At 38.7% G+C, this 11,970-nt stretch overlaps 1 long non-coding RNA gene across 1 annotated transcript; it reads right to left on the bottom strand.

Moving 5' to 3' along the window:
• Nucleotides 1–34: 34 nt before the first annotated feature.
• Nucleotides 35–4,137, bottom strand: LOC135526304 (uncharacterized). The gene is made up of 6 exons (XR_010453281.1): nt 4,005–4,137; nt 3,471–3,525; nt 2,104–2,144; nt 1,962–2,023; nt 1,787–1,844; nt 35–1,658 (listed from the first exon to the last, which is right to left on the bottom strand). It is a non-coding gene; the product is annotated as an uncharacterized LOC135526304 (long non-coding RNA).
• Between the last annotated feature and the right edge of the window lie 7,833 nt (nt 4,138–11,970).

The raw sequence follows: 11,970 nt of genomic DNA on the forward strand, positions 1-11,970 counted from the left end.
AAATAATACTTTTAAAATAAATTGGATATTAAGAAGCAGAACAGTATTTGGAATGTCTTCCCTAAGTATTTATTTGACTCTGTTGGTGTTTTAGAATTTTTTGCTTCGATGTAATTTTAATGTTGATAAAATCCCAGTAAAATTGGCTAAATTCCACAAGCAGGCAATTTTAGCTTGGATGTTAGCGTATAAACACAATTTCCCCTCACAGATTCTTTATTTGGAACAACAAAGATATACAATTTAAAAATAAGTATATATTTTTTTCATAACTGGTTTGAGAATAAAATTATTTTGGTTGGTCAGTTACTGAATGAGGATGGATATCTACTCTCATGTGGGGAATTTCTTGATGATCTTAAAATTCCAATCACCCCGAAAAAATATGTAATTGTTTTTGATGCGATTCCAATCGGGGGGGGGTAAGTAACATAGATTTACATGAAAATATATTAATTGGCAATATTAGCATCAAAGATAAATGTAGTAATAAACAAAATAGGAATATTGTTTGTGATACTACAATTCCCTCAGCAAGATTATTTTGGTCAAATATCTATGGTGATATACATTGGGGGGAGCATGGAAAATTGCTAACAAATATTGTATCAATAACAAGGTAAAGGAAGTTTCATTTAAAATGTTACATAGAATTTATACTGTGAAACATGTTTTGGAAAGATTCAAGCTGAATATTGCCGATACATGTGATTCTGTGGAATGGAGGAGACCACAATGCATTTGTTTTTTGCCTGTATTTACAGAAGAATTTTTGGGATTGACATACAGAATTTTTTTACAAAAAAATAGGACTGGTTGTACTATTTAATGGTTTTGATCTAATTATTTATTTCAGAAATTCTGACATAAATAAAGATGTAGTATATTTAAATAAACTGCTAATAATACTAGGTAAATTTCATATTCACAAATACAAATGGTCGAATTCAAAACCTAACTTTTTAGGTTTTAAAAAAATTATTAAAATACAAAAAATATATTTAAAAAGTACCCCTGGCTGCAGTGTGCAATTCGGGGCCGGGCTCAATTTGACTCCGCTCACATTTGACCCCACCCACTTTTTTTTGTCCATCTGAGGTGACAGTCACACACTGATTACAAACACACGTTTGCACAAGGCACACACAGATCGTAGGAAATATTATATAAAGTACCAGCAGATGTGTTGTAACGCGTTTTGCTTCATGCTACAAGACAAGCTACTGATATTGTTGCAGTGAACAGACTTGTTATGTATGTCATGTACTGTTAAAATTGTGCTGATAAATGTTACGTTGTAATTATATTGTTTCATTGAGCGCAGATATATACAGTCGTGGCCAAAAGTTGAGAATGACACAAATATTAATTTTCACAGTCTGCTGCCTCAGTTTGAATGATGGCAATTTGCATATACACCAGAATGTTATGAAGAGTGATCAGATGAATTGCAAAGTCCCTAAAGTTGATTCAGCTGCGGAATCGGGGCACCACCAGTACAGAGCTTGCTCAGGAATGGCAGCAGGCAGGTGTGAGTGCATCTGCATGCACAGTGAGGCGAAGACTTTTGGAGGATGGCCTGGTGTCAAGAAGGGCAGCAAAGAGGCCACTTCTCTCCAGGAAAAAAAAGGGACAGACTGGGCGTCTTCTACATCATCCTGAAATATATTGGAGGGGGGGTTAAGTCTTTAAACATTGGTGTAAGACTGTACCACTCATCATATGAGGGGGGTTTAAGTCTTTAAACATTGGTTTAAGACTATACCACTCATCTTATGACACCTACCTGTAGTGTGTTTTGTTTTCGCCGCCTTTTACGATCTTTCGACCTCTCTTATTCAGACCTTAGTGAATGAATGGCATACATTCAATATGATAATATATTCAGGTCGTTCTGGCTACAGTTAAACAAGTGATTTTAAGGATGCAAAGGAAATGTCTTTATAATGTTTAAGACTTACAGCATGAGAAAGTTCTGCAGGAAAACTAGGCACCACCATTGCCTAATTTGCTGCATGTTTTCCTTTGAAAAAGAAAATCACACAATTGGATGGGGATCCCAAAAAAACAATTTATCCACTAGTGATGAGAATTTATACATACCTCAGTGAAATCACTGCTTCCATTGCAATGTACAGAACGTACTATAAGTTAAGAAAGAGTAGGTTGTTAAGTTTGATAGTTATGACAACAACAATAATGATGATAATAGTAAATAATTACCCCCCCCGAATATATTTCAGGATATAGAAGACGCCCCCCCCCCCAAGAAGGCACAGGATGTCACATCAGCATCCAGCTCTGCAGGAGTTTGATGTATGAATTGTGTATGTAGTGTAAAAACTGTAGGAAATAGGTACCAAAAAGTGTCAAGAATAATAAACAAGAAAAAGTATGAGCAATAACAACAGTGTGCTATGCATGCTGCAAGCACAGAAATAATAACTTTTCAATGTTATAACATAAAATAGGACTAATATAATATACTGAATAGAATCTTTGGTAGATCCTCTGGTAGATCCTGTGGTGTGAACACGGTACACTTTTCAATAAAGGAATGACAATCAAATGGACAAGGTAAAGGTGATACATGCTGTAAACACCTGGACAGTGTAAAGGTGATACGTGTTGTAAACACCTGGACAAGGTAAAGTTGATACATGCTGTAAACACCTGGACAGTGTAAAGGTGATACAAGGTAAAGGTGATACAAGGTAAATGTGATACATGCTGTAAACACCTGGACAAGGTAAAGGTGATACAAGGTAAAGGTGATACAAGGTAAATGTGATACATGCTGTAAACACCTGGACAAGGTAAAGGTGATACAAGGTAAATGTGATACAATGTAAAGGTGATACATGTTGTAAACACCTGGACAAGGTAAAGGTGATACAAGGTAAAGGTGATACAAGGTAAAGGTGATACAAGGTAAAGGTGATACATGTTGTAAACACCTGGACAAGGTAAAGGTGATACAAGGTAAAGGTGATACATGTTGTAAACACCTGGACAAGGTAAAGGTGATACAAGGTAAAGGTGATACATGCTGTAAACACCTGGACAAGGTAAAGGTGATACAAGGTAAAGGTGATACAAGGTAAATGTGATACATGCTGTAAACACCTGGACAAGGTAAATGTGATACATGTTGTAAACACCTGGACAAGGTAAAGGTGATACAAGGTAAAGGTGATACAAGGTAAAGGTGATACATGTTGTAAACACCTGGACAAGGTAAAGGTGATACAAGGTAAAGGTGATACATGTTGTAAACACCTGGACAAGGTAAAGGTGATACAAGGTAAAGGTGATACATGCTGTAAACACCTGGACAAGGTAAAGGTGATCAGAAGGTGAATCCACCAATTTGTAAGTCGCTCTGGATAAGAGCGTCTGCTAAATGACTTAAATGTAAATGTAAATGTAAATGGTACAGTGCAGTGGAATCATTTAAAGGAATATCTAACCTGAACACCATCCACACCAAAAGTCCTCCAAGGTCCAGGGGACCAGATCCGAGCACTGTGAACACAGTTTATGTCAAAGTAAAGAAAAAGTGCAATTCAACAGCTTTTTATACTCCAGCATGCATAACCGTTTTGAACACAGTTGGAACTGAATTAGCCCAAGTATTTTTCACAACATGTATGGGTTTTGCTGGACCAGAAAATGTATTTTCGGCTGCAAACACACCATTTCCTCATATCAATGCACTCACATGACAAAAATATTTCCTTGGACACTTTCAAAGCAATGTGTATGCTTTCTTCGTAAATGTGTTTTGAAGTTTTTCTTATTTATCTTCAGTTTGCAGTGTGGACAAGTTACAATTGCTTTTCTTGACTTGCCATGTATGTTGTGACCAGGTGACTTCATAATTGTATATACTATTAACGATATGCTAACATTGGTGCGGTAGTTGGTCATATAAAAATATACCACTGCACTGGTATAACATGAATATTTCAAAGTAGATTATGCATAATGACATTCTCACTTACTTCCATGGTCATAATTTTTATCCATGTAGGTTAGGTTCGATTAATATTCGCTTTCGTTGATGTTGATACCTTCGACGCCACATTGAGCCCGGCCCTGATGTTTGACTCAGCCCACATTGAGCCGCCCCGAACTGCACACTACAGTCAGGGGCTTCTCATCGTCTCGCGCAGAACTGTGCATGTGTAGGCGGTCAAAGGCACTACTTCGATATGGAAAATTGTTCAAATTGTTCAATAACCTGGGTTAAGAAAATCTGTGATATTAACCCATTTAATCCCATCAGTCACAATACTGAAGAAAAAACACTTTTGTACTTTACAGGCTCTAGAGAAGCTAAAGCTGTATTTATCAACAAATGTGTTATATATTATGCCTTATTAAGGTGTCAAGTATGATTCAGAGAAGTTTCATATGATTTCTCAAAATGGTCACAAGACCACAAGCATAAATCTCCAAGGTGTACTTTCACAGATGAATTTGGCACCAGAAGTCTATATTCAACAGCTTAAAAAGTAAAAATATAAAAATATTTTATTTGTAAATACACTGAACAAAAATATAAAGCAATGTGTAAAGTTCTGGTCCCATGTTTTATGAGCTAAAAAAAAAAATCCCAGAAATGTTCCAATGTTCCAAATGTTAATTCAGTCAAATCTTTGAAATGGTTGCATGTTGTATTTATAATTTTGTTCAGTGTATACTGTTTATTAAAGGGTATAGTTTACGTATGTGCCTTCATTTTCAATACATTGAATCCATGGATTCTTGTGGTACAGTATATTAAAATATCTTAGCGTTACATTTGCTATTATATACAGTATATTTAATCATAGCATATTATTTATTTTTTCAGTAGATTGAAGTTGAGTTGGGTTATGGATAAACTTATATATATACTTATTTTACAGATGATTTTACTATTATCCATTAGCCTTTACATATGTTTAAATCAGTGATTTTGACTGAAAAACATAAAATGTTGTTATTTCAAGGGGAATTGGTCATAATGGACCCATAAACTGAATTAGAGTAATAACTTAACACATATTTAATGTCAAAAGGTTTGTTTAGTGTCTCTTGCACAAATGGTAGACCTGGTTTATGTGAGTTTTGCTGAATAGTCACAAGGGTAGACCTGAGCTGTGTTCGAAAACCCATACTAACATACTGCATACTATATACTATTAGTTTATTTTAGTATACTGTAAACGAATGGTATCGTTTCAGTTGAACGTACTAGAGCTTCACCTGTCTTACAGGAAGTTGATGCTGTTACTATGCAACCTCTTGCTAGGGTTAGCATATTAGCTAGCTAAACTTTTTACGATTTCGTGTGTGTTCGTAAATTCAATCTGGAGTGCCAGAGTGCGCTCTGGGCATTCCTAAATCCAGAGCGTTGTCAGATTGTCCATTAGTAAATTCAGAGAATTTTGCTCTCGGAGCGTTCAGAACGCACACTGGACTAGTAGTGTATTAGTGGCCGACTAACCTTAGGTAACTAGCTAACATACCAGTACATACTTCTGTAATGCTATGCGGTTCATAAGGATAGCGTAGCTAACAAATTGTCATCCAAAATAACATGTAACGCAACTTATTTGAAAAGGCATGACTTTATTATATTTTTCAACATTTTCTTAACAATTGTCATAATTAGTTAAAACAATAAATGTATATCCGCTCTCGTCGGACTTCGGCTGCATATTTTCTGCCATTTTCTTAAAATCTGAAAAGTTATGAAGCCACGCCCAGTTTCTGAAGAATTGCATTATTTTTATTTAATTTAACCTTTATTTTACGAAGCAAGTCAGTTAAGAACAAATTCTTATTTACAATGACGGCCTACCAAAAGGTAAAAGGCCTCCTGGGGGACGGGGGCTGGGATTAGAAATGTAAAAAATACAAATATAGGACAAAACACACATCACGACAAGAGAGACAACACAACACTACATAAGAGAGACCAAAGACAAGACCATAGCAAGGCAGCAACACATGACAACACAGCATGGTAGCAACACAACATGACAACAACACGGTGGCAACACAACATGGTAGCAGAACAACATATGGTACAAACAACAATACATCACGCAAAGCAGCCACAATTGTCAGTAAGAATGTCCACGATTGAGTCTTTGAATGAAGAGATTGAGATAAAACTGTCCAGTTTGAGTGTTTGTTGCAGCTCGTTCCAGTCGCTAGCTGCAGCGAACTGAAAAGATGAGCAACCCAGGATGTGTGTGCTTTGGGAAACTTCAACAGAATGTGACTGGCAGAATGGGTGTTGTATGTGGAGGATGAGGGCTGGAGTAGATATCTCAACCAGTGGATCTTGCGACGGGTATACAGAAATGACCAGTTTACAGAGGAGTATAGAGTGCAGTGATGTGTCATATAAGGAGAACTGGTAGCAATTCTGATGTCCGAATGGTCCGAACATCTAGCCGCTCAAGAGCACCTTTACCTGCCGATCTATAAATTAAGTCTCCGTAATCTAGCATGGGGTAGGATGGTCATCTGAATTAGGGTTAGTTTGGCAGCTGGGGTGAAAGAGGAGTGATTACGATAGAGGAAACCAAGTCTAGATTTAACTTTAGCCTGCAGCTTTGATATGTGCTGAGAGAAGGACAGTATACCGTCTAGCCATACTCCCAAGTACTTGTATGAGGTGACTACCTCAAGCTCTAAACCCTCAGAGGTAGTAATCACACCTGTGGGGAGAGGGGCATTCTTCTTACCAAACCACATTACCTTTGTTTTGGAGGTGTTCAGAACAAGGTTAAGGGCAGAGAAAGCTTGTTGGACACCAAGAAAGCTTTGTTGAAGAGCGTTTAACACAAAAGTCCGGGGAGGGGCCAGCTGAGTATCATCTACATATAAATGGATGAGAAAGCTTCCTACTGCCTGAGCTATGTTGTTGACGTAAATTGAGAAGAGCATGGGGCCTAGGATCAAGCCTCGGGGTACTCCCTTGGTGACAGGCAGTGGCTGAGAGGGCAGATGTTATGACTTTATACACTGCACTCTTGAGAGAGGTAGTTAGCAAACCAGGCCAAAGACCCCTCAGAGACACCGATATTCCTTAGCCAGCCCACAAGAATGGAATGGTCTACCGTATCAAAAGTTTTGGCCAAGTCTATAAATATAGCAGCACAACATTGCTTAGAATCAAGGGCAATGGTGACATCATTGAGGACCTTCAAGGTTGCAGTGACACATCCATAACCTGAGCGGAAAGATTGCATACCAGAGAGAATACTATAGACATCAAGAAAGCCAGTCAGTTGATTATTGGCAACTTTTTACAACACTTTTGATAAACAGAGCAAAATATAAATAGGCCTATAACATTTAGGATCAGCTTGATCTCCCCCTTTATATGGGCAGCAACCTTACAGAAGAAAAGGTCTAAACCATCTGACCCAGATGTTTTTTGGGGTTCAAGTTTAACGAGCTACCTTAGCACCTCGGACTCATTGACCGCCTGCAGGGAGAAACTTTGTAGCAGGGCAGGGATAAAAAAAAAGGGAGGAGCGTCGGGGCTAGTAGCATTAGAAGCAGTGGGAGATGAAGAAATGTTGGACGGGCAAGGAGGCATGGCTGAGTCAAATAGGAATCCTGACTTAATCAAGTGGTGATTAAAGAGCTCAGTCATGTGCTTCTTGTCAGTAAGAACCACATCATCAACATTAAGAGACATGGGCATCTGTGAGGAGGAGGGTTTGTTCTCCAGGTCTTAAACCGTTTTCCAGAACTTCTTGGGGTTAGACGCACAGAGAGAGAACTGCTCCTTAAAGTAACTCACTTTGGCCTTCCGAATAGCCTGAGTGCACTTATTTTGCATTTGCCTGAACGAGAGCCAGTCAGCCCGAGTACGCGTGTGCTGAGCCTTTCGCCAAATGCAATTCTTGAGGTGGAGTAACTCTGCAAGATCACTGCCAAACCAAGTGCTGAACCTGTTTTTAATTCTCATTTTCTTTATGGGGGCGTGTTTGTTAACAATACCACTGAAAATATTTAAAAAAAATAAGGTACAAGCATCTTCGACAGAGGGGATCAAGCTGACTCTATACCATTTTACAGAGGCCAGTTCATGAAGGAAGGCTTGCTCATTAAAGTTTTTTAGCAAGCGTCTATGACAAATCAGGACAGGTCGTTTCACTGAGGCTGTAAAACAGTTTAATTTAGATGATAACAGTTTCTTTTCTCAAAATTATTGTAATGTGGTTAATCATAAAAATCTGAATTAAAATGATGTCTTATGGACACATACAGTAACAGTCAAGAGTTTGAACACACCTACTCATTCAAGGGTTTTTCTTTATTTGACTATTTTCTAAATTGTAGAATAATAGTGAAGACATCAAATGATGAAAAAAACAATCATGTAGTAACAAAAACAGTTTATATTTTAGATTCTTCAAAGTAGTCACCCTTTGCCTTGATGACAGCTTTGAACACTCCTGGCATTCTCTCAATCAGTGTCACCTGGAATGATTTTCCAACCGTCTTGAAGGAGTTCCCACATATGCTGAGCACTTGTTGGCTGCTTTTCCTTCACTCTGCGGTCCAACTCATCCCAAACCATCTCAATTGGGTTGAGGTTGGGTGATTGTGGAGGCCAGGTCATCTAATGCAGCACCTCATTATTCTCCTTCATGGTCAAATAGCCCTTACACAGCCTGGAGGTGTGTTGGGTCATTGTTCTGTTGAAAAACAAATGATAGTCCCACTAAGAGCAAACCAGATGGGATGGGGTATCGCTGCAGAATGCTGTGGTAGCCATGCTGGTTAAGTGTGCTGTGGTGGTTAATTTCTTTACTATCAAATTAGGAGAGACAAACTTATCACACAAGTCAAACTTAAACTAAATTTTTATTCACTTATTTATAAGGGAGCAGGTCAATACAACAGACACATATAAAGTGAATCGATTGAGTGTTCTACGTTAATGAAGGCTGGTCGACGAATCACCCTCAGATGATTTGTTGAGAGCCCCGGGACAAAAGTACAAAGGTATTTTATAGCCAAGATACACCCCTACATGACAAACAACAGATGTATGGAATGGGTCAAAAGGTTAAGATTAGTATGAAAGATACTTAGAATTCACAGCAGACAGTATCTAATTGTGTAGAACAGAAACATTAACTCATGCTATGGAATGCGGTCTCTTTAGGTTTTATCACCCAAAAGACATCGTAAACCTTCTGTCAGTGTTAAATCACACAGAGGCCCCTCCTCAGTAGAAAACACACAGATGAGTGTTCTAACAACCCCTTATTCTGTTGCATAAAACAACCATTTGATGCAATAACAGCATTATAACATTATCTTGTAATTTCTGTTCTGACAGTGCCTTGAATTCTAAATAAATCACAGACAATGTCACCAGCAAAGTACCCCCACACCATCACACCTCCTCCTCCATTGCTTCACGGTGGGAACCACACTTGCAGAGATAATCCGTTCACCTATTCTGCGTCTCACAAAGACACGGCTGTTGGAACCAAAAATCTCAAATTTGGACTCATTAGACCAAAGGACAGATTTCCACCGGTCAAATGTCCATTGCTTATGTTTCTTGGCCCAAACAAGTCTCTTCTTTGTATTGGTGTCCTTTAGTAGTGGTTTCTTCGCAGCAATTCGACCATGAAGGCCTGATTCACACAGTCTCCTCTGAATAGTTTATGTTGAGATGTGTCTGTTACTTGAACTCTGAGAAGTATTTATTTGGCCTGCAATTTCTGAGGCTGGTATAACTCTAATGAACTTATCCTCTGCAGCAGAGATAACTCTGGGTCTTCCTTTCCTGTGGCGGTCCTCATGAGAGCCAGGTTCATCATAGTGCTTGATGGTTTTTGCGACTGCATTCCAGGTGACTACCTCATGAAGCTGGTTGAGAGAATGCCAGGTGTGTGCAAAGCTGTCATCAAGGCAAAGGGTGGCTACTTTGAAGAATCTCAAATATAAAATATATTTTGATTTGTTTTTAACGCTTTCTTGGTTAGTACATGATTCCATATGTGTTCTTTCATAGTTTGGATGTCTTCAATATTATTCTACAATGTAGAAAATAGTAAAAATAAAGAAAATCCTTGAATGAGTAGGTTGTCCAAATGTTTGACTGGTAGTGTATAAAGATAAAGAAAGTACTCACGTCATGGAACTCAGAGATAGCCTCTATAGGCCAATGCAGCAATAGGCCTATAACTTCCATTGCCAACTAAGTAAATTATAAAGGCCTAAAGCCAACAAATACAAACAGTACAAAATATCCTGATGAAAATTCATTTTTTTTTTCAATCGCATTAAGCTCTTTACTCCGCCTGTCTCCCTCCCTTTCTCTGTCTTAATTTGAGCTATCACCACTGAAGTGCAACATTGTATAAACTCAGCAGGTTGGGTACTCTCCAGCTCCCTCAATGGAGTAACCACACACATGCTCATTGCTCACATGGAGAATTGTTTTTGTGGACAAAATTCCTAAACGAGGCTTATGAAATAAACCAAAACATGTTTCTCACTAGTGTAGCAGGTTGTGAACTCTGCAAACAACGTTTCCTCTTCCAGAATGATAATGGTAAATGACTCTAATACATGCATTAACATAAATAAATGTAACTAAATTATGTGGATTAAGGGTACATTTACTAGGCCTACTAGTGACATATGTAATGGTGAATTGATCAAAATAAACAATCAAAGGGCAAACCACACACACAATGAATGTCCAATAATTGTCAGGAGACAGCAGAGCACATTCTGGAGAGCTGAGTGCAGGCATTCTGGAGAGAGATGCCCATATCTTCACCCATACACCCTTCCCTTCTACTTGTCTCAACATTTTAAATTATACTCAAAACACATTATCTTCCCACATTTTAGGTGATTTTCACTGACTGACACAACTCAATAAACAGCTAGGCCTATTGCCACGCACACTGCCCAAATTGCTGGCTTCCCAAATAGGCATAAGCCTATGCACTTGTGATTTGAAACAATCCACAACTATTTTTTAAGCTAATGGTCATCTGTGGCTAAATCAAGCTCTCTGGTAAAGTATTTCGATTTTTTTATTTACTGTAGGGGAAGCCAGCGTACAAACAGTGCAAATGGCTGAAACCAGAAATCTCTATATACTAATGAGATGCTAATTTCCCGCCCTAACTATACAAGCCATTGTCCCAACGCCGCGATTGTGATAGATTGTAAAGGGCGAAAATGCAGGCGAGAAGTTAGGTCTACATATTATGCCCATAGAAACGCATTGGGATTATTCAGCACAGATTTTTTATTTGTGAGAGAGTGAGCCCTTTCGCGTATTCTCCTCTGCTGAAACAAGCGAGCGAAACAGCGCCCGTTTTACGATATGTAGCCAATGTACAATATCATCTGAAGCTGTCAATACAGAAAAAGTATGACATGCAATACTCCTTTTGTCCAGACAGCTTCAGATACATGGTCTACACTTACGGAGACAGAGGGGCACTGTTTCGCTCGCTCTGATGCTTTAGATGAGACTGGTGGGTCTTTCTGTCGGCGCGAGTCTCTGTCAATATTTGATCAATATTTTTGTATTTTATTTGTAAAGACAAGGAGATACGGTAGAGTGGGGCCAGGCCCGATTGCGCCCGCCCATAACGTCGGCCTGCGCATAGGTGTGCTTCATCATAAACCCTGGCCTCTGCCATTCATCTCGTCCCTGGCATTCTGGGCAAAGAACAATTAGTGCCACCTAGTGGTATTTGGGTGAAAAGACAACCGACTACTCTCACATGACATGAACAGTTAATTTGTATTTTTTTTAAACTAGGGAAGTCAAATTCTTATTTACAATGACCGCTTACCCCGGCCAAACCCGGACGACTGTAGTGACACCTCTTGCACTGAGATGCAGTTCCCTAGACCGCTGCGCCACTCGGGAGCCCAACAGTTAAAGAGAACCCAGTTTCTCCAAAA

The sequence above is a fragment of the Oncorhynchus masou genome, chromosome 32 (genome assembly GCF_036934945.1).
Source record: "Oncorhynchus masou masou isolate Uvic2021 chromosome 32, UVic_Omas_1.1, whole genome shotgun sequence".
NCBI classification, from domain to species: Eukaryota; Metazoa; Chordata; class Actinopteri; order Salmoniformes; family Salmonidae; genus Oncorhynchus; species Oncorhynchus masou.